This window comes from Mustela nigripes, chromosome 4 (genome assembly GCF_022355385.1).
Source record: "Mustela nigripes isolate SB6536 chromosome 4, MUSNIG.SB6536, whole genome shotgun sequence".
NCBI lineage: Eukaryota > Metazoa > Chordata > Mammalia > Carnivora > Mustelidae > Mustela > Mustela nigripes.
The window spans coordinates 50,331,149-50,355,239 of NC_081560.1; the positions used below are offsets into that span (position 1 = coordinate 50,331,149).

At 41.1% G+C, this 24,091-nt stretch overlaps 1 long non-coding RNA gene across 1 annotated transcript in view; it reads right to left on the reverse strand.

The window, feature by feature from the left end:
* Positions 1-20,828: 20,828 nt before the first annotated feature.
* Positions 20,829-24,091, reverse strand: part of LOC132015010 (uncharacterized) — a 33,423-nt gene continuing 30,160 nt past the window's right edge. Inside the window, exons 2-3 of the long non-coding RNA XR_009403523.1 lie at positions 23,338-23,439; positions 20,829-21,092 (exon numbers count right to left, since the gene is read on the reverse strand). This is a non-coding gene — a long non-coding RNA (uncharacterized LOC132015010). The remainder of the gene's footprint in view (positions 21,093-23,337; positions 23,440-24,091) is intronic.

A 24,091-nucleotide genomic window follows, 5' to 3' on the forward strand; every position in this document is an offset into this window, starting at 1 on the left:
CAAAGGCAGATGCTTAACTGAGCCACCCAGGCGCCCCAGTGACTGTTCCTTCTTTTAATCTCCCTTTGTCTAAGTAGCTTCACACTCCATATGGAATAAATCCTAGGCATCATAGAATCTTTACACGTAGCTGTAATCTGTTGTTAAGCCAAATACATTTTTTCACATGACATTTTGGCCAAATTCTACCCCTATAACTCAGATCACTTTATAAAGTTCATTGCATTGATTTCTCAGCTTATCTTCATTACCTCATAAGGTGTATGGACAAGTATCATTCCTATTTTATATCTAAACAGGCTCAGAGAGGTGGTTGCTGTCAAAGGTCACACAGGCATTACTTGGAGTAGTATCGCATGAACTAGCCTTGCCTTTTTACACTATCTTCTAAAACTCCGTATCCATATAAACCGGGTCATCTATTAGCCTCTTGACAGAACTCCAGCTTCGCTTTTCTTACTGAAGACTGCCTTCTCCAGGGGTGTGTGGGTGGCTCAAGTCCATTGAGCTGCTGCCCTCAGTTTAGATCACAATCCCTGAGTCCTGGGATTGAGTCCCACTTGGGGCTCCTTGCTCTGCAGGGAGTCTGCTTCTGACCCACTGCCCCCTCATGCTTAGTCACTCCCACTCTTTCTCTGTCTCAAAATCTTAAAGAAAAAAATAAAAACTTCTCCGAGCCTTTAAACCTCTGCAGCCTCGAAGGTGGGGCCAGCTTGTCTTCTCACACTGTCCGCAGCAGAGGCCATTGTGGTTTTGGCATCTTCCAAATACTACTCTTCCTCTCACAGGCAGAACTACCCGAGTGAGATTCGTGATATCTTTGTCGACCCTTTGCTATTTCCTGTACTTCTGAACCTTCACTACGTTGAACTGAGAATTTACATAATCTGTTCCTACTCTTTAAAAACAAAAATTATACTGGTAATAACTGCATAAAAATGAATGAATAACCTGTCCTTAGTGCCACTATAACCTCAACATTTTTTACTTGGTTTTAATTCAGTACTGCTTTCTCTTGGTTGCAACTTAAACTGGTCATTGCTCCAGAAGTACTCCACTTCTAAAATTTGAAATCCCATTATACAGCCTCCTACTACTCCATGTCTCTTGTAATCTCTATTCCATTTGCTTGAATTCCTCAAAATCCCAGTCCCTGATCATTCCCTTGTGGTTTTCCTTCCTTAGCCAATTTCAGTGTATCTTTTTTTTTTTTTTTTTTTTTAATTTATTTGACAGAATCAGGCTTCCTACAGAGCAGAGAGCCTGATCGGGGCTCGATCCCAGAACCCTGGGATCATGAACTGAAGGCTGATGCTTAATGACTGAGCCACCCAGGCTCCCTTCCGTGTATCTTTTCAATCACTGTGTTGCCTGTGTCCTCTACTTTGTCACCTGTGTTGCTTTTTTGTGGCATCTGCTCTACACACACCCAGCCTGGGAGCAACCCATCTATCTGCTTTGTCCACTTACACACCCAATCTGAGCATTACTGGAAAAATCCACACACATCTGCCAATTGGCAGCACTGTTGTAAACCTCTGATTCAACTGAACCAGCAGACACCCAGCACAAGTGTCCTTATAATCCTCCTCTCCCAGTCTTCCTCATGGTTAATTTATAACATCATGCTCCTCAAGCTTCTCTCTCTCCTCTCCCCTGTTCTCACAGAAGATGGATGACCTTGCCTCCCATTTCAGATAGGAATTCTTTACTTCCTGACTAGAAGGAAGGGTTTTGTTGTCTCCTATCCCCCACCATTAACAATTCTTAATTCAGATATGATTTAGAATGTTCAGTGACATCAACAGGAGCTCCAGATGTTACACTTAGCAGCATGATCAATGTAACACCCAACTCCCAACCCTATGTCCTCTGCCTCTTCACCCATAGAAGTTTGAAGTGCTAAATGCTTGCTTTCATTTCAGTGTGGGAACTGCACTTTGGTACCCAAACTCCAACAGAACAAATGCACTAAGTTCTGGAAATGCAGCTTTTCTTACTCAGTTAAATGAAATTGTAGCTCAGCATGGATAATACATTTGGACCAAGACAGAAAATCTTTACAGTTTGGGTAGGATATGAAAAATCTATAGGACAGAAAATCTATAGGTTTTCTAAGTCACTCACCCTGCGTTGGAGCATATCATTGTCAGATGAAACTACATTTGGTGAGTATTGGAGGAAGACAGCCCAAGGATCTGAACTCTGTGCTGACGGGACCTACTGGAGTCCTGCACAGTAACACTTATGTGCCTTAAGTTAACTCCTCTGTAAACTGACATTAATTACAATAGCCCTGAGGGTTGTTGTAAGGGTTAAACAAGAGAATGTGCTTAACACTCTGCACACTCAAATGATAGCTAATTTTTAATTGGGTGGGAAGTACAATTTGTTAAATTGATAGCTGGACAGATTGCACAGAAGGGAGACCAAGAGGCTTCCTAACGGAAGTGGTATAATGGAAGAGAAGTGCCTGGAATTAAAGATTTGTATCCATGACTCCAGTCCATAATTCTAGTAACTCACTCACTGGGAGATACCTCATTCCCTATTATAGTGACCAGGAATAAGAACCAATGAAGTGCAACATCCGTCAAACTCCATTTACCTTGAGGTATTTGGAAGGAGGTCTAAGATGTCGTCAAAGGGTTAAATGGGCACCTAATTTTCATGCACTTGTGTGTCTAATTTTTCCAGCAACCTAACAAAGACAAACTTGTTAATACCACTAATATTGTACTTACTGGGATTATGCCTGTCTGCCAATTCTGAACCTTTAAAGGTAAACAAGAAAGGAGACAAATCAAGATGGGACCATGTGCATTAAAGGCAGCTTAGAGGGCCACCTGGGTGGCTGCTGGTTAAGCATCTAAATTTTTGATTCAGCTCAGATCATGGTCTCTCAGTCTGGGGATCAAACCCCATATCAGGCGCTGTGCTCAGCACAGTCTCCCTCCCTCCCCCTTCTGCTAACTCTCTCAAGTAAATAATAAGAATAAAAGCAGTTTAGGGGGCAGTGTTTAAGAGGCTGACTCCAGCCCTCCACTGCTCCACTTTCCAGAAGGATTTACCTGGAGGCTTAATCCAGGTCCTAGTAAGATACCACCTGCAAGGCCCTTGCCTGGGAAGAACTACCTAGTGCTTGTGTCCTGTCTTGGCACAGTGGTTACAACTTGCCATGAGGAATATTCAGTAGTTGTATTTTTAAAGAATGTTGATTCTAGAAACCAGCACCTTGTGTTTGGATGGATCATGTGTGTTTTAACAAAATACCACTATTCTAGCCAAACAGTACCCAGGTTAGCGACAGTGGGAAGAGATCTGTGGGAAAGATTTTTTTGTGAGTCTCCCTAATCAGAGTAGGGTAAAATACTTGGTTTCTTGGTAGGTACATAATGTTAGGGGGGAAAGGGATTTTAAAGAGCCAATGTTTAGTGGAAAAACAGGAAGGGCCTGCTCATTTTGCCCCTTCCCAACATGGTATCTCTCAAGGTGAAGTATTGTAAATCAAGGTAAAGACTCCAGTGCTCTTTTCTAGCATAGCAAAACAAAAGGTGGCCTGCATGTGCCCAATTCTTTTTGTGGATATCCTACCTGAAAATTCTGATAGTTTGCTTTCTGTTCTCCATCCTGAAGTTGATGAAGCAGTTCAAAACCAAGACTTCTATTAGAAGATACAAGAGAATTCAGGCAAGGTGTGTGATTTTCTAAGAAACCCTCTTAGCTGGAATAGCTGTCCCCTTTACCTGTGCTGGGTCTCCAGCAAAATATCTTGCAAGTAGACAGCTAAGGACTTTATCCTTGGGCTTCTACATGCAAGTGCAATTTCTGAATCCAACTATTTTTTGACAGGGAGCCACCCTCCAGGATATAGCTCCAAACTCCCCACCCTTGGTTCCTTTCCTCTTTCACTAATCATTCCTTGTCAGCCTCATTTGTAGAGTTTTTTGGTTTTGTGTGTGTCTGTGTTGTCCATTCTCAAAGAGACTGCTCTTTGCCTACTTAATACCATTCTCCCCTTCATTTTTAGTAACAAAACCTTGATTTTTTTTCTTTCTTTCTTTCTTTTTTTTAGGGTGGTAATATACCTATAAAAGACTAGACTCTCCAACTTCCCTAGGTGGGGTCAGTAGGTCAAGTCGAAGTCATTTGGGTGGGACTTAACAAGAAATCTCTAAAGAGAGCTGACTCAGCTGGGAGGATTGCCCTTTTACCCCTTCCCTTCTTCCTGCCTAGAAACTAGATAGGATGGCAAAACGCTGGTAGTCATTTTTTACTATGTTGCATCATTGGAGATGGAAGACATATACCTTAGAATGGCAGAGCAGAAAGATAGGAGGAACTCACACATTGATGATGTGGTCAAAGTGCCATACTAACCCAGACTTCTTTAGTAGTTTAATAAACTTCCTTCTTATTTAAACCATTGTTATTTAAGTTTCTGTTATATGCAGCTGTTTCTAATCCTAACAGATGCCCACCCTTTATAATAAGAGTACTCCCCACAGTTACCTCTTTGATATTTTTCTTTATATTTCCTCCTTTGGCATAGCCACACACTTGCCAGGGACTTCATATCTATATCTACAGTCTAAATTCCTCTTGAGCTCAAAAACCATAAGCTCAACTGTCTTTTGGACATCTTTGTTTGGATTATCCCCTAGGCACTGCAGTAGGCTGAAAAAGGGCCACCCAAATAGGTCCATGCCCTAATCCCTGGAATCTGTGAAAGCTACCCCATATGGCAAAAGGGACTTTACAAATGTGATCAAGTTAAGGATTTTGAGGTGGAGAATTTATCCTGAATTATTCGGGTGGGCTTGATGAGTCAGTGAAGAAGGCAATATGGAAGCAGAGATTGGGGTGATGTGGCCACAAACCAAGAAATGCTGGCAGCCTCCAGAAGCTGGAAGAGACAAGAAATGGACTCCTCTTTTGAATCTCCAGAAGGAACCAGCCCTTCCAACACTTTGATTTTAGGCCACTGAGACCCATTTTGAAATTCTGACCTCCAGAACTATAAGATTTCAATTTTATGGTAATTTGTTACAATGGCAAAAGGAAACTGATACAGGCACCTCAAACCTAACATATCCCAAAATAAATTCGTTAACTTTTCCCCAAAACATGATCCTTTTATATTTCCCATCTTGAATATTATAGCATCCAAAATATGAAATATATGGTTAGTCATATATCCTAGATTTGCCCCACTCTATCATTCTTCACTCACCACTTCGTATTTTCATTTCTATGTATGAACTGTCATTCAAATCAGTTCGTAATTTTTTCTGCATTATCTTCCATCTGTGTTACTGTAGTAGCACAATGGTTCTCAACTGGGAGTAAATGTGCCACCTCGGACAAGGGGAGGGGACATTTGGCAAATGTCTGGAGACATCTTTAGTTGTCACCACTGTGGAGGGATGCTGTCAGCTGGCATCTAGTGGGTAGAGGCCAAGGATGCTACTGAACATCCTACAGTTCTCTGAACAGTCCCCACAACAAAGAATTGTCTGGCCTGAAGTGTTAATACGGCCAATGTTAAGAAAGCCTGTCATACTCTTAAAACTAGTTTCCCTGCCTCCCTTCACTACCACTCCAGTCATGATCATTATAATTTCCAATTCCCTGGGCAAATCGACAGGCATATCATATTTTATTGTACTTTGCATATACTACATTTTTCTTTTTCACAAACTGAAGGTTTGTGCCAATCCTGCATTAAGCGAGTCTATTGGCACAATTTTTCCAACAGCATTTGTTCACTTTGTGTCTCTATATCACACTTCAGTAATTCTTAGAATATTTCAAATTTTACCAGATTATTACATTTGTTACAGTGATCTGTGACCAGTAATCACTGATGTTACTATTATAATCGTTGGGGGGGTGGTGCCAGAAACCACACCCATTTAAGATGGAGAACTTAACTGAGAAGTTCTCAATTGACTGACTGTTCCACTGGTCGTCTCCCCATCTCTCTCCTTCTTCTTGAGCCTCTTTTTCCTCAAGGCAGCAGTACTGAGGTTAGGCCAATTAATAACCCTACAATGAACTCTCAATGTTCAAGTGAAAGAAAGAGTCAGTCTCTCACTTTAACTCAAAAGCTCGCAATGACTGAGATTCGTGAGGAAGGCATGTCATAAAAGCTGAGACAAGCCATAAGCTAGGCCTCTTGTGCCAAATAGTCAAGCTGTGAATGCAAAGGAAAAGATGTACCAGATTCTTGGTACAACCAAGCCTCCAGAGGAAGATAGCCTCCTCTTTCTTTGCAGGGTAGTTAGAATGGAGGCTGATTATCTCAATCTGTTTAGAGATTGAGCTGGCTCAAGGCTGGACTGAAATTTTGGAAAGCCTTTTTCTACATCTGATTCAACCCTGGTGTTAAAGTGTAGACATTTAGGGTTCCAGCAGCCTTTTGGGTGAGATCGAGTATGGGGAATTGACTGGGCTCAAGGTGAGTCTTGAACTCTACCCTTGTCTGCTCAGCACTCCTAGACTGACACAAACTCCGTCGGGCTCATTAGAGCCCGTCTGCTTGGCTCCTTGACTTTGGTCAGCTTGAAAATTTGGCAAATGTCTTAAGGGCAGGATGTTGGTATACATTTTGCCCCTTCTTAGAGACACTCAGCCTTCCATTTTCTACTTTTCGTTTCTTCATTCCGAAGAAGTTTCTCTACCTTTTAGTAGAGGCCCGCTGCCCAAGTACTTCCCCTGGATTCTTAGGCTTTTTGACCCACACCCAGAATGAGTCATTGCCCAGAAAGAAAATGCAGCTACACACCGTGGGCTCATTTCTCTCTCAAATTCTCCCTTCTCTAAGATTTGATCTTTTCAAGACCTGATTTCTTCTCCATTATCTTCAAACAGTAGCTGCAATCTACTTCGTGGCAGGTCCCCATGTGGGAGTGGTGAGCAGCAGGCCCCCCGAACTGCTCTCCTCCAGCTCCGTCCTGGGACCTGCCTCTGTAAGGAACTTGCCCGGTATCTAAGTCCTGCTTCAATGACAGAGGGCTGACCTCTCTCCTTCCCTGCAACCTGCCAGTGTTGAGTTCCAGACCCCACACCAGCGTCCCTCTGCATCTCAGGCCAGAGTGAAACCACGTAGGCTTGCTTTGTTTTGTTTTGTTTTTTGTTTTCTGAAAAGTAGTATTGCCTGCCTTCTAAATCCTCCTCTCTCCCTGTTGATAATTCTGAAGTGCTTTGTCAGTTCCAAATCAGGCATGAAAGAAGGCTCATTTTGACATTCATAGATATATTTCCTTCTGTCTTTCCAATTATTCCTGAAATAAAAGCCTTCATAGCCCTTTTGTAGGTTGCATTCTCTTTTGTAAATTATAAATGAGTCAGTTTGTGACTGTTGGTAAGCAGGGTCAAAGATCTTTATTAAAAACGGAAATGGTAGCTATTTTATAGTTCTGAGACTTTGTGCTCCAGTTGCATGGGTATCAGGTGTTTTCTATGCCTGGTCTCATTTAACACAACAGCCCTGTGCACGGTAGGGCTGGGGGGATTACTGAATACACTTTGTCAGGAAATGAAGCTGAGAAATATTACATTGCTCATTAGTAAGTGGTAGAACTAAGATTCAAAGTCAAGTCTGAGTCCAAAGCCCTTACTCTTTCAAACACAGCTTTGCCCTCGGCCCCTAAATCTCAGTGTCTGATGTCACAAACAATTTCTAACCTCACCCCATTGTAGTCATCGGAATCACCCCCAAAGAGACTGTGGACGACACAGAACAGTCCATCACCCTGACTGAACAGTTAAAATGCAGTGACACACAGAACATTTGTAGTCGCTGATAACAAAATTTAGGACTATTACACCTAAGTACCAATTAGTGGCTGAGAACACACAAAGAAGATTGAGGCTTTTATGTACCTTGTTGTCTCTAAAAAAAAAAAAAAAAAAAAAGAACCCAGATTCTTGGTACAACCATTAGTGAGTTGCCTCTCCCCTATCCTTTCTGCATGCTGCACATCCCCTTCACACTGCCCATTTCCCACTGGAGCAGAGGGTCTATGTTCTATTTATCTTTGTATCCCTAGCACTTAACGTTCCATGAATTAATATGCACGGTCTTCCCAACCTTAATTTAAGTTTAATGATGGCAGAGACTGTCTCCTTTTATTTCAGTCCCCAGACTGTTGTTAATTACTCTCTGATTGCATAAACCAGAGATCTCACACTATCTCAAGTAGTGGGGGTTTACTGGAAAAAACTCATTGCAAGGATGGAGGCCGTTATCATTCAGGCTTCGAAGAATAGCACCATTCACAGTCTAAGCTAGCTCTAGGGGCCAGATTAGCACGTTTGCTCCTCCAGCAGGAATTGTTGGATCTAAGGATGCTAACCTAACATGCCGCCATTAATATGACTCCTATTTTATATTGGTTCTCTTTTATGTCTTGTCTACACCTGTTACCAATTAGCTGACTCTTTCTCATTCAACCACCTGAGGGAGAAAATCCAATTACCTTATTAATTATTCCTGTTAAGTAGAACGTTTTAAACCAAGACACTTCATAGGTTTCCAGGTGCCCACCTCTGTCCTAATTGGTGGTCTTCTTTAACACAAAAACAATCTAGCAAAAGCCTACTTCAGTTAGCTTGGGACTCTCAAGGAGGAAATATCTGTGGGCATGGCAGTCCCTGGGACTGGCATGTCCATTAAAGGCCTTACACGAAGTTCAAAATTTATGTTTATATAAGTTATCTGAAGGGAGAGCCAGAAGAATTTCATGACTGTGTATAATTTAATCCTGTGTAGTATATCCTGGATATTTGGTGGGGCCTTAACATTGAGCTAGTGTACAAATGTCCTTTTCTTTTATTTGTAGCTGTCATTGCCGTTTTGAGATTCTGGAAGAGTTTGTGAACCCGTCCCTTTCTTCACAGTTAGTTCCATGCTTTTGGCTAAAAAGCCAGCTCTTTCTGAGGTTAAACGTTTTTCCCTTTGGATCCTAGAGCTAAGACACTTTATTTTTAAATAACCATTTACCAGAGCAATATGTCCTTGTCTCTCTCTGAATCATTCAGTACAAAAATAAGCAAATTCATATTGTCCTGAATTGGCCTTTGAGTGTTATGTTTGCCTTATGTCTGTTTTTTAAAATTCAACGTTAATTTTTATAGACATTTCGTATATCTATTAATATGCGACATACATTATTTGATGTAGTCCTCCTAATACCTGTGAGGTAGATATCATTATTATTTTAAAGATTAAGAAATTAGAGTTCAGGAAGCTTAAATAATTCGTCTCAGTTTATATAGCTGGTGAGTATGATGATAGAGGTGTAAAGCCCATAGCTGTCAATTAAGTCATTTCCCCCACCTACGTTTAGTCATTTTCCAGACTCTTTCAGAACACTGGACATTATCTGGAGGTCACAGAGAAGTAGAACCTCCTTCCAGCTCCTCTCTTCTTCATGCTCTCCGCTCTCCCCTCCGTGCTCTTCACCATCTGACGCAGCTGACTTGAGTTCTCTTTGGTTCTCGCTAGACAACAGGGTTTGGTGCCCAATATATGAAAACATTTCTTGGAAGCATAAACAAATATGTAAATTTAGATGACTTAATAAGTCACAAGACCAGATATAATCTGGGAGCTCTGGAGGGAATAAAAGGGGGGAAAAGAAATTTTTGGCAGAGAGACTAAGATGAAAGAGAAAATAAAGGAGCTAAATAATGTTACATCCTCAGTTTTTCCTAGATCTGGCTCTGTGTACATGATTCTCAGAGTGAAGGGTCCTTTTAAGAACTGATAGACAAATTGAGACTCTCTATAAAATAAGAGATACTGTTCAAAATATCATGGGCAAATCCTGGGGAGCCGCCGTGCTTGGCTTTGTAGTGAACACAAGAGGGCGCTAGGCTCCACAATGATCCACAGGGCCACTAAGGCCTGCATCTAGCATCGTGGCATACATACAAATAGCAGCTTTCAAGTGATATTTCTCTCTCTCTTTTTTAAAGATTTATTTGTTTATTTGAGAGAGAGAAAGAGAGATAGCAGGGGCTGGGGCAGAAGGAGAGGGAGAATCCTTGAGCAGACTCTCTACTGAGTAGGGAGACTGAGGCAGCGTTTGATGCCAGGACCCTGAGATCATGACCTGAGCTGAAATCAAGACTCTGCCGCTTAACCAACTGAGCCACCAGGTGCCCCCCTCAAGTGTTATTTCTTAAAAGTTATATCAAGTGTTAAACAGGAACTTTTATCTACCCCTAATTTAGTAGATGCCAGTCTCAGTTAATTTGTGATTTTTTTTAATGCCTGAATGACACTAATATTTCTAAGGAAATAAAAAAAGGTTTGGTGTGGCACAGGCACATAGAAAGATTGCAGAAGCGTTGGTGGGTATCACCTAAGCTTTCTCAGTGAAGAGGGAGGCTTAGCAAAGACTTCAAATGTTGCCGTCCCGTGAGAAGACCCAAATACTCACATCATCCTCGCTGAACACTATTAACTCTTCCAACCATCTAACCCCCATGCCCTAAGTCCCTGCTCACAAAGCAACCTCTGGAGATTATTTGGCTTCTCATGGGAGGTCAGTGTCCATATACGGATGCTCAAGGGCAAAACAAACTTTAAAAATTCTTATTTCTTATGGCAAAATGAAAGTGAAAATATTATAACTATTTGGTGGCAGTTGTATTTCTTGTTTTAGGAGGGTCACAGGACAAGGAAGATTTTAAAATAGTACCCCAAGTTTGAAGAGAACCATCAGCAGAAATAAAAAAGAGATGAGGGACTATAGCAGTTAAGGTTTTGCCATGAATTTGAGGTACAGACCATTTGTATAGGTGACAGCTGTCAACTACAAGTATTTGGAGATGAGGTCCTTTATGGTACCAGGAGAGATGAGGGAGAGAAATACAGGTTAAGGAACCACTGGCACGGGGTGCAGGGGGTTGGGGGGATATTGCATGCATAGGATTAGTAAGGACTAGTGTGGAGAAAGAAGAAATGAGGCCTGAGGACAGCCTTGGGGGGTTAGGAAGCAAGACCCAGAAAAGGCAATGCATCAAGATCCTGTGGCCTATCATAGGGGAGGAGAGATGTCTTTTGGAAAGGAAAGGAGTAGTGTCAAGCGCTGCAGAGAAGACCCAAACTGTAAGGACTGGATTTTCCTGTTTAAGATTACTGGTCACAGTCAAGAGAACAAAATAAGTTTAGGTAGAAGTCAAATTCCAAGAGTTTACCAGTAGGTGAGCCAGAAACATCTTGTCATACCAGAAAGCAAGAAAACTCAAGGATCTGGAAGCCAGTTTGAAAAGGTTAGTAACTGGCCAAAGACAAATCAATAGGAACATCAGTAAAGATGTATCAATAAGGATAGTAACTGTACTAGTTCTCTGTTGTTGCTATAACAAATTACCACACTTTAGTTGTTTGAAACAACACAAAGTTGCAGTTCTATAGGTTAGAAGCCCAACACATGTCTCACTGAGCTACAATCAGGACTGCATTCCTTTCTGGAAGTCTTAGGGGAAAATCTGTTTCTTTGCCTTTTCCAGCTTGTCTTTACTAGCATGACTTTCCAAGAAATGCAAGGGGGCTGCCTGCAGTCCTTGACTCATGACCCCCTTCCTCCATCTTTTTGAAGATGCAAATGCTGGGTCCTCAGATCCCATCACTCTTGACCTCCTCTTTCTTCCTCCCTCTTCCATGTCTAAGGACCCTTGTGAGTACACTGGGCCCACTCAAGTAATCCAGGATATCTCCCTATTTTAAGGTCAACTGGTTAGCAACCTTGATTCCATTTGCTGCTTTAATTTCTCCTTGCCATAAAATGGAACATATTCACAGGTCCTGGGGTCAGGATATGGAACATGGTCTACCACAATAACTACAATAGATTGAAACACATCAAATATGTTTAAACGCTGAGGTTCAAAATGATTCTAAGACAAACAGAGCTCACTGCCAGGAAACTGGCACAGTATTTTGAAGACAGATAAATAAAGGGAAATGATCAAGTATTCTGACCTTCTTGTACAAACTTTACCTTGGTAACCAAGAAGTGGTTAAAGGAAATTTTTTCTTTATAAAAGTATTCCAGCTATTACATTAAGGGAGAACTCCATCATTCCCCAATCCTCCGTGAATTAATGGATGTGGACAATAATGATCAATGACAACTAACATCACAAAAATGCAACAGACATCTGGATACTCCGTGCCTACTGACAAGAATACAGAGCACCACCTATGACTTCTTAAAGCAGCAGATCCTAAAACTGGTGAAGCCTCCACATCTAACCACCCATTCATTTATGGAAAAAACAGAGGACAAAGGAACACATTCAACAACTCCAAAAGATGCAGTAAACAAAATCCGAACTGTGGGAAACTCCACAGAACAAATGAACACAACATAAAACAAAACAACAGAATAAAACCAACCAACCAACCACCACCCACAACAAAACCTTATAAGAACAACAATGAAAGATGGAGGGAAACTTATTGTTAGAAGACTTAGAAACCTCAACGGGTTGTGATGGGTGGGTCTTATTTGGGTCCTAATTTATAGGCAATAGGAGAAATGCGAACAATAATGGCATAATCAATATTAAACAATTGTTACTTTTTTTTTTAGGTGCTACAGTACTGGTTTTTTAAAAAATTATTTCTTTTAGAGGTATACATTCGCAGATTAAATGATATGATGTCTGGATTTGCACCAAAATAGCCTAGGGGTAGGGCAAGGGTAGGTGGGGCAACAGAGGAAGCAAGCTTAGCCACAGCAGGTAACCGCTGAAGCCGGCTGTTGTGTACGTGGAGTCTTTCTTTATACCGTCCTCTCTCTTTTTAAAACGATGGGCAAAGAACCCAGGCTCTGTAGTCAGATGGCCTGGGCCAAATCCATCTACTGTGTAACTCATAGGATTAAAAGGAGATTTGAGTGAGAATATGTTTTTGTGGTACAATATGCATAATATAAAATTTACCCTTTAACCGTTTTTAAGAGTACAATGGAGTGGCATTAAGTACCTTCACCATAGTGTGCAGCCATCACCACTATCCGTCTTAAAACTATTTTTAAGCATTCCAAACAGAACCTCTACTCATTAAACAAAACCTGCCCATTCCCCTTGCCCCAGCCCCTAGCAACCTCTCTTCTACTTTCTCTCTCTATGAATTTGCCTATTCCAGGCGCCTCGTATAAGTGGAATCTTTCCAAGTTTGTCCTTTTGTGTCTGGTTATTTCACTTAGCCTGATGTTTTCGGGGTCCATCCATGTCATAGCATGTGCCAGAATTGCTTTCCTTTTTTAAGGCTGAATGATATTCCTGTGTGTGTGTATCACATTTTATTTATTCATTCATCTGTTGAGAGAATATTTTATTTTTTAAAAGATTTTTATTTTTGGGGCGCCTGGGTGGCTCAGTGGGTTAAAGCCTCTGCCTTCAGCTCAGGTCACGATCCCAGGACTCTGCTCAGCAGGGAGCCTGCTTCTCTCTCTCTCTCTCTCTCTCTCTCTCTCTCTGCCTGCCTCTCTGCCTACTTGTGATCTCTGTCTGTCAAATAAATAAATAAAATCTTTAAAAAAAAATAAAATATTTTTATTTTTTTAGAGAGAGAACAGGGGGAGAGGGGCAGAGGGAGAGAGAGTATCTCAAGAAGACTCCCTGCTGGACATAGAGCCCTACACGAGGCTCGATCCCACCACTCTGAGATCATGACCTGAGCTGAAACCAAGAGTCAGACGCTTAACCAAAGAGAATATTTTGAAAGCATTTTAAAAAGCATGTGGCCTGGGGCACCTGGGTGGCTCAGTCAGTTAAGTGTCTGCCTGTGGCTCAGGTCATGATCTCAGGGAGCTGGGATGGAGCCTCATGTCAGGCTCCTTATCCAGTGTGGAGTCTGCTCCTTTCTCTCCCCGGTTATGCTGTCTGTCTGTCTGTCTCTCTGTCTTTCTCAAATGAAATAAAATAATTTTTTAAAATATTTGGCATATAAATGAGCATTCTGAATGCCCCAGTAATTATTTTTAAGGATTTTTTTTTTTTAAGTAATCTCCACATCTAATGTGGAGCTTGAACTTACAACCCCAGGTCAAGAGTCGAATGCTCCACTGATTGGGCCAGCCAGATGCCCCTACCTAGTAATTAATATTGTTACAGGAAAAATGCTAGAAGAAACACACCAAACTTTTAACCATAATTGTAATAGAGCAGAGGAATTCTGTTTTCTTTTCTTTGTTTTTTCTATGTGCTTTGCATTTCTTGGTAATGTGGTTTGGTCAGTGAAGATTATTGTAAATACACATACACCCATTTTAGCTAGTCTTCATTCTTTCTACCAAACTATTTTTAAAAGGAGGTAGACATGTTGCCTTATCCATTTTTTTAATGGTCTTTTTTGAAAGTGTAGACTATAGTCCATTTTGCTCTGAGAAAGTGCTGCATTACACTTTGTGCCCAGTGGGTGGCAATATCCACACTTGAGTCCGTCTGCCACTTACTCGGTCATAACCAGAGCCCCTAGTAACAAACATTCTCACGTGTTACCGTCCTAGAAATGAAGGCCAGTAGCTATCTACTTTTCACATACAGTCTTCTATACTGCCAACGTCAAGAACACCGGCTCCAGATTACATCTGTGCCTGTGAAGTCCCACCTTCCCTGATTCTAATCAGCTGCCTCCATGGCCCCCAACCGTGCCGGTCATGGAGTTGTCAGAGTCATGCTGGTGACTGGGAAAGCGGGGAGCAGAAGGTAAGCAAGGAAAGAAAGAAGCTGATTTTCCCTTCTTTCTTCAGTTGGGAAAGAGGAAAGACTTTAATATGAAATGAAGTTTAGCATTTTTCCTCATATAAGACATAAAGTTTTAATCATGGCTTGGCACAAGACATGACCAGTTGATTTTTTATGACTTAAGAATAAGGCTGATCCTGAGCTCGTCTACACCAAAAGGTCTGAACCAATCATCAAAATACATCAGTACTCCTGTACCAGATGGTGAACTTTCCAGCCTGAGCTCCTTCATGTACCTGCTACACTGTTACTTATAAACTTAAGCAAATCAACAAACACAACTACAAAATGAAGGAAATGAAAAATCAATGAGAGTCACAGACTATACGAGAAATCCACACAAATCAACTTTATAAACTTTATAAAACTAAGGAAATGAAAAATTAGTGAGAGTCACAGACTATATGAGAAATCCACACAAATAAACTTTATAAAAATTCCATTCATAATAGTGAAAAAATGTTAATAACTAAAGACAGGAGATTTTGTCAAGGAAGTAATTTAAAAACTCTGGTAGTGATAAAAAGAATTAAAGCAAGACACATCAGTATGAATGGGGAGGTTTATGCCCTATTTAAGAAAACAACATTCAGGAAGATATTAGTTACCAGGTTCCTTTTTCTCAAAGTGTGCTCCTGAGGCCACCCACTCTACTAAGAACTCAAATGTGGTTATCACTTGCACTCCTCATAGCTGGGTAGCATCACCCATATTTACTAATGAGCAACAGAGGTTAGAGGGGTAAAGCGTTCAGCTCCTGAGGTTCCAGAGTTGCTGAGTAGAAGCACCAGAATTAAAACATAGGCCTGCTTTACTCCAAAGCCTATCTTCTCCACCAAACAAGGCTGCCCACCAAATAACAGGATGCTGGTAAGAATAATTTAATAATAATTTAATGTACTGCAGAAGCAGGCACCAAAAAATAATGTTGTAAACAGTACAAAGCTATAGCAGAAAAACCTGATTATTTAGTCTGGCCTGACTTAATCCTCTGCTTCGGAATGCCAGGAAGCTCCAGAGACTGACATGCTCTATTAGCACAACCTTAAATCACAGTTGTGGTTTTTTTTGTTGTTGTTGTTGTTTTTGTTTTTGTTTTTGTTTTTTAAGTAGGCTTTAAGCCCAGCATGGAGTCCACTGTGGGACTCAAACTCATGACCCTGAGATCAGGACCTGAGCCCAAATCAAGAGCTGGATGCTGAATTGACTGCACCACGCAGGCACCTTTTCACTCATAGTATTTTTAGAGCAGGTACTTGGGCAGATTTGCCTGGCATTTGAGCAGTAAATGCAGTCCACACCCCATGGCCCATTGGATGGATCTCAGCGCAGAAAGGGAGAAGATCAGACAGCAGCACTGGAGGTGCTGGCGCTGAGAAGGAACACAAGTCTAATAAAGAACCCAGAGGAAGCTTCCGTGTGGATTCACCTGCTAGCTCCACTCCAGCCCCTACGTGTAGCTCTCCTGCCACGGCTCCTGTAACGCAGGGATCTCCAGCTGTGCGGCAGTACCCAGCACACCACTGTGAGGAAATTGCTACCTAAGCACAGGTTTTCGGTAACTGAACGTAATCTGGAGAGCATTTTTGCTTTTAGGGAAAAAGGCAAAAAGTGAAAATAGCATTTGGCATTTGTTTTGCGGTGAGGCTTGTATCCTTCCCTGGGAGGCATGTCTGTGCAAGTGGCCGGGCTTTGACTGCGTCTGTGAGCATCTCTGCTTTATCTTGATTTGTTTTTTGCATCTGTTAGCAAGATGTGTCCTCAGGCATCAGAAAAACCTAAGAGGGGTTATGTTTTTGGTCTAGGAACGTTCAGTAAATTTACCATGTAAATTAATGGTAATAGTTTCTTCAATTTATGCCATTCCTGCTTTCTGAAGTTTTCATAAAAACACTCTAGTTGCAGGGGTGCGCTGGGTGGTTCAGTCATTAAGCACCTGCCTTTGGCTCAGGTCATGATCCCAGGCTCCTGGGATCAAGCCCCACATGGGCTTCCTGTTCAGCAGGAAGCCTGCTCTCTCGGCGGGCTTCTTCTCTCTCTCCCACTCCCCCTGCTCTCACTCTCTCTCTGTCTCTCAAATAAATAAATAAATACAATCTTTTTTTAAAAAAAAGAAAAAGAAAAAAAAAAGAACACTCTAGTTTCAGATAGCTAAGGAAACCTGTACTCTGACTGAGTCCCCTCTGCTCCTGGTGAAGAAGCACAGAGATACTCTAAGCTTTTCTTTGGTGGTTACATTAGGTGACGGTAAGAACTGCCCTGGGGAAAATCCTCCAGCCCGACGTGGTCAGTTCACTGACAACACCGAATCCCTCACCCTTGATTTTCTGCCATCGAGCGGGCGTTAATCAGCATTATGTAGACCAGTAACATGTTGTGGTTCTGCCAGTGTCCCAAATAAAAGTAACTCCTACAACAACAACAACAAATATATATATATTATATATATATAACATTTCCCTTATAACATTATAACATTTACATTTTTTATTAAAGATCTTTATTTATTTATTTGACAGACAGAGATCACAAGTAGGCAGAGAGGCAAGCAGAGAGAAAGCAACGGAAACAGACTCCCTGCGGAGCAGAGAATCCAATGCAGGGCTTGATTCCAGGAGTCTGGGATCATGATCTGAGCAGAAGGCAGAGGCTTTAACATTTAGGCGCCTAGCCTAACATTTAATATTTTATAGTTTAATGCATTTTAAAAGCAAACTTACGGAACAGCACAAAAGACAGACAACATTAAAAACATACTTGCATGTAGGACAACTCAGAAAAGTATAGCAAATGGGAGCTCAGTGGGTTAAGCCTCTGCCTTCAGCTCAGGTCATGATCTCAGGGTCTTGGGTTCGAGTCCTCCATCTGGCTCTCTGCTAGGCAGGGCGCCTGCTTCCTCCTCTCTCTCTCTCTCTGCCTGCCTCTCTGCCTACTTGCGATCTCTCTGTCAAAAAAATAAAATCTTTGGGACGCCTGGGTGGCTCAGTTGGTTGGACGACTGCCTTCGGCTCAGGTCATGATCCTGGAGTCCCGGGATCGAGTCCCGCATCGCATCGGGCTCCCAGCTCCATGGGGAGTCTGCTTCTCTCTCTGACCTTCTCCTTGTTCATGCTCTCTCTCACTGTCTCTCTCTCAAGTAAATAAATAAAATCTTTAAAAATAAATAAATAAAATAAAAATAAAATCTTTTAAAGAAAAAAAAAGTATAGCGAATGGATAGATCTGCTGTATAATAAAAACGCTACAAACACCATTTAGTTGTTGTCAGTAAGAAATTGAGTTGTTTTTAAAAAAAAAAAAATCCAAATGTTGGCATTGTCCAGAAAAATTTAACAGATTTATTTATAATTGTTATAAAGATGAAGTGCTGAAACCTGCTCACTGGAACATTTTTATTTGCATTAATGCTTTATGTACCCGCATTCATATTAAAGATTCACACACAAACGAAAATGGAAAAACTGCTAATACCTGATTTCTGTCCCTTATTTTCCACTAGGAATCATATACTTAGGTACATTTTGACCCTGTGGGGAAAAATATCTGACGTTCAGAACTACCAATAATAGAGAGATTTTTTTTTAAAGAATGAAATATTTTCCACTATAGTGGATTTATTTTTTTCCACTATAGTGGATTCTTAAGCACGTTCTCCACCTACGCGTCATGCTAGCTGGACGTCTTCTGGCATAACTGTTACATGCTTGGCATGGAGAGCACACAAGCTGGTGTCTTCAAAGAGGACCTCGAGAGAGGCCTCGCTTGCCTCCTGCCAAGCGCCTACAGCTGCCCTCTGGAAGCACAGATCTGTTCTGAAGTCCTGAGCTACTTCTTGCGCCAGACGCTGGAGAGGAAGTCTGCGGATCAGTTCAGTGGACTTCTGCTAACGTCTCCTTTGGGCGGCGCGCCGCAGTACCGAGCCTGTAACGGCGAGGTTTCTTCATCTCTCCAGTAGAGGGCGCACTCTGGCAGGTGGCTTTTGTAGCCAGTTGCTTCCTCGGTGCTAATTTGCGGGCAGTCTGTGCCTTGTAGGAGCGATGGTAGGGAGACCTCCTTACCTACCCCCTTCTCCTTCGGCTGGAGGTCGGTGAGCTAGAGGAGGCGCGGCGGCCACTGCGAACACAACTGAAAGCATAACGTTTACTTTTAAAAATTACCCTAAGTAAAGCCATATGAGTTTAGCAACAAAAATTTCCACTTTTAAAAAATCCTGTGTTTTTTGCAAAATTGATCAAGATTTGCTACTCTTGCCTTTGCTCGGGACTGATATCCCCCAAAGCTCCCGGTTTCACTACCACAAATTATGAATGGTTTGTGGATGATTCTGCTGTTCCCCATTGGCATGAAGACAGGAAGGACTCCGGTCGAGAAAGCACATCTCAGATTTTTTATCCTTTTGTCCTTTGCTTTCTTTCATAAGTGTTTTTGCCTGTCATCCCAAGAGTTAGAAACTCTGGGGCACCTGGGTGGCTCAGTCGTTAAGTGCCTGCCTTCAGCTCAGGTCATGATCCCAGGGTCCTGGGATCGAGACCCACATCGGACTCTCTGCTCTTCGGGAATCCTGCTTCTCCCTCTCCCACTCTCCCTGCTAGTGTTCCCTCTCTTGCTCTAGTGGTAGAAGAAGTAACACCCACCTCCAGATTAACAATTAATTCAAAGCCACCCACTGAGTGAATCATGAGATTTCTAGCACTTTCACTCAATGGGGCTCCACCTCTGGCTTGAGCTATTAGCTGGAAGGGAGTCCAGGAAGATGAAGAAAGGAAAACAAGTTTTCCTTGCTTGCTTCTAGGGTCAATGCATCCTTAAATTGCACATTTAAAATAATTAGTATTCGAAGAGAAAAATGTCTGATTTTTCCTCTTTTTTACCATTCTGAAATTTTTAGTCTGTGCTCTTGATTCCTCTCCTTTTAGGTCCATGAAAGAGCGCACATTTATCCAGAGAAGGCTGGGGCCCGGGTCAGAGGCTGACCACCTGTGCCTGGGATCTTAGCCAGCTGCTTGAGGTCAGATGCACCATCAGCAGGAGCAGCTTTGCCTGAAGTGAGAGGGGCATCTTCTGAATGAGAAACCAAGGTAAGATAATCCATTTTTCAGGGCCTCTTTCTGAGAGTACCCGAAATGTATGAAACAGGGATAGGCTCTGATGTTGTTAGGTTTAAGGCCCAGGTGCCATCTCTGGTCTCAAGGAGATCCTTAAAAACAGGCCATTAGTGGTGAGTGCTTGCAAGGCTCCAGCGGGAAAGGCACTCCAAGTAAAAAGGATTATGCTACTTAACAGGCACATTTTGCACATTCCAAGAGGCTGGGGGTGAGGAAGGAGCATTGATGAGTGCTTTGGTTGTGTATATTATGGCATAGGAATGTCACTATAGTCGGGTTACAGCCGCCAAAGCCTGAATTAGACCTGCACGCATTAGCCATTGGAATTGTTGGAGTCTCTTAGCAGAAAATAAAGCATTCCCTGGATGTATGGATGTTGGAAAGAGTGATGCGCGAAATCCATCCAAGGCTCAGAGTTGATGGGTGGAAAGGGTCCCTAACCTGTGGCAGATATAGTTAGGCTGCAGGTGGCACACTTTGGAGGGGGTGTTGCCCCATCCCACGCTGGGGAAGGCAGACTAGTGTATTTATAGCACTCAGCAACCCGTCAGGATCTCTTGTCTTCCTATTGTAGCAATTTTCTGTAGATGGTCTCCAGGGCTAAGACTGCCTGTGTTTGAATTAAGGTTTCATTATTACAGCTTTTCTATCTCGGATAATGGAACAAGCTAGCTTCTTCATGTTGGTTTTGATAATGTGTTATTTGAACTTGCTCTGGCCTGGTTCAGCAAATGAAGCTTGCTTGCTGTCCTCTAGAAACACAATGAAATGCAACACTCACCTTAACAGCTTTGCCAAAGACTTGATCAAAAAGATGCAATGCTCTGTGACCTTGGTGAGTCTTTGAGCCTGTCTTGTTATAAGAATCATATTAATAATACTACAGTTGTCATGATAATATGACAGGACTATATATTTTTTAAAATATTTTATTTATTTATTTGACAGAGAGATACAGAGAGAGGGGGAACACAAACAGAAGGAGTGGGAGAGGGTGAAGCAGGCTTCCGGCTGAGCAAGGAGCTGGATATGGGGCTCAATCCCAGGAGCTTGGGATCATGACCTGACCCAAAGGCAGATACTTAACGACTGAGCCACCCAGGCACCCCAGGACTATATTTTTTAAGCTAGGAAAAAAAAATTGTCCTCTGGAAGTTCCTGGAAGTCTACTGTCTCTGGAAGTAGAGGAGTCATCAGTACACCTTCAGAGATTTCCTTTGTTTTGAGAAAAATACCAGAATGGACAAATTTAGTAATGAAAAGCAAATATCCAGTACAAATACATAAAACATTGCATGTACCAAAGCGCTTAATCTTCCTAACACTGGGAATATAAGTTCTAGTTAACAAATATTTATATAGGACTTACTATGTACCGGGTATTGATCTAAGTGCTTTGCAAATAGTAACCCATTCAATCTTCGTAACAACTCACATGACAAGTCTGAACCAAAATTACTTGCTCAAAGTCACATGGCTAGTAGAGAGCAGAGCCAGGATCCATACTCAGGTAGTCTAGCATCAGAGTCTGTGCACTTAACCACTGTGCCAGGCCACCGACTCTGAGTGTGGTGTCTGCACCATAGCCTCGAGTCTAGGAAAGTGTCTGGGCCACAGCAGGTGATCAAATTTACCAAAAGGGTGGATATGAGCCTGACTGCCTGCACCATTCGAAAATACTATGCACAATGACAATTCAATCCTCTCAACAACCCTATAATATATAGGTACTGTTATTAGAATGAGCATATAATTTATCACCAAAATCAGGACACTGTTACTAATTATAGCCAAATAACAAACATAAGCTAGAACTGTCCCAGATAAACCAGGACATACGATGACCTGAATAACAATAACAATAATAATAGTAATAGTAATTATTATTATTATTATTACACCAGTGATGAAACTGAAGCATGGGGAAGTCAATTAAATTGTCCAAGATTGGATGAGCCTGGTGGTGGGTATTAAGGAGGGCACATATTGTGTGGAGCACTGGGTGTGGTGCATAAACCATGAATCTTGAACATTGAAAAAAAAATTAAATTTAATTTTTAAAAAATTGTCCAAGATCACACATAGGTAAGTGATGGTGTCAGCCCTGGAAGCCCAATATTCAGATTCTAGAGTCTTCAGTAGTGACTCTGTACCAGAGAAGTGAGACAGAGGCGGAGTGTTTTCCTTAATGTCACACAGACAGTTAGTCCCAGAACCCATGCTATTTTTATTCATATACTTCCTCTTCTAAGATATTTGTACCAGAGATCATTCTTGAGTCTCGTTTGTCCTCCAAACCACCTTTGAAGGAAGAAGTTCTCTCCAGGAAACAAACATTCTCCTACATGGGGATCTGCTTTGCTAAAACTTTGGGAAAACACTCAGGTGATATTTATTAAATTTTCATTTATAGATTTTTGGATTTTCAGCCATCTTTCTGTTACCGATTTCTAGTTGAAGTCCATTATGGTCCCAGAGCATACTTGGTATGATTTCAATTCTTTCAAATGTGTTTTGTTTTCTGGCCCAGAAAATGGTTTATCTTGGTGAATGTTTCTTGTGCCCTCGAGTGTGTATTCTGTTAGGGTTGAGGGAGAGTTTTCTCTCTCCCGGTAATTTCATCAACCTTTGCTTTTTGCAATTGGAAGCCAGGTAATTAGGTACATACATAGTTATTGTTATGTTGTCTTGGTAAATTATGCTTTTATCATTGTATAATATCACTCCTGCCCTTGGTAGTATCCCTTGTTCTGAAATTTACTTTTTCTGATATCGGTCTAAGTTCCCAAGCTTTCTTTTGACTAGTGTTTGCATGGTTTATCTTTAACCGTCCTTTACTTTTAACCTAGGTATGTGTCATATTTTAAAAGGGTTTCTCATAAATAGCATATAGTTAGGTCTTGTTGTTTACTCAATCTGACAATATCTATCTTTTAATTAGTATGTCCAGGCCTTTTCCATTTATATAATTGTTGACATTGTTGGATTTAAGTCTGCCCTTATATTATTTTGTTATCTGTGTCTTCCTTCTGTTTTTCATTTCTGTTTTCCTCTTTTCTGCCTTCTTTTGGATTATTAGAAACATTTTTTTTGTATTCCATTTTAACTTATCTGTTGGCTTTTTATATTGTATCTGTTCATACTTTCCCCTTTAATAATTACTTTAGACTATGTATACATTTTTAAACTTACACAATTTAGAGTTAATATTTACCAGTCTAAGTAAAATATAGAAGCCTTGCAGCTATGTATCTTTTATATATATATATACTTCCTTTAACTCCCCTCTCCCTGAACTTGGCTATAGTTGTCATTTACAACACATGTATATATACTGAAAATCCCACCAGATAATAATTTTTGCTTTCAAAAGTCATACATATTCCAAAGTACTCAAGAAAAAAATAAACTTTTATGTTTATATACAATATATTTCATATTTATATGAACAGATAGTTACCATTTCTGTTGCTTTTTTTTACCCCGGCAGATACAGATTTCCTTCTGGGATTCCTTCTCTTCAGCCCAAAGGACTTCTTTTCACAATTCTTTTGGAGTGAGGCTGTTGGAAACAAATTCCATTAGTTTTCCTTCTTCGAGAATGTCTTTTATTTCACCTGCATTGTGGAAGGTAATTTTTTCAGGCTATAAAATTCTGGTTGACAATTCTTTTATCACTTTAAATATGTTCCTCCACAGTCTGTGGCTTCTGATGGGAAAAACTTCATGGTTTTCTGATGAGAATCCCATAGCAACCCCCTTGTATGTAATGTATCCTTTTTCTCTACCTGCCTTTAAGATTTTTTTTTTTCTTTTTTTACAGCAATTTGACTGAGGAGTGTCTAGGAATGGTTGTATGTTAATTTATCCTGTTTGGGGATGGTTGAGCTTGTGGTCTCTCTAAATGTATATCTTTCACCAATTCTGAGAAATTTTCAGTTATCTTTTACCTTCAAAATTTTTGTCTATGCCACATTTTTCACCTCTCTTTCTGGGACTTCAAGGAAACTTGCGTTCAACCTTTTGGCAGGTTTCTGAATCTGTTAATTTTTTTTCAGTCTTTTCCCCTGCTCTTTAGAGTAGATACTTTCTATTAATGGGCTTTCAAGTTCACTGGTTCTTCTCTCCATCCTAACATGAAGCATATCCAGTGAAGTTTTAATTTCTGATACATATTTTTTAGTTCTGAGGTTTAATGGCTTCTTCTTTCTGCT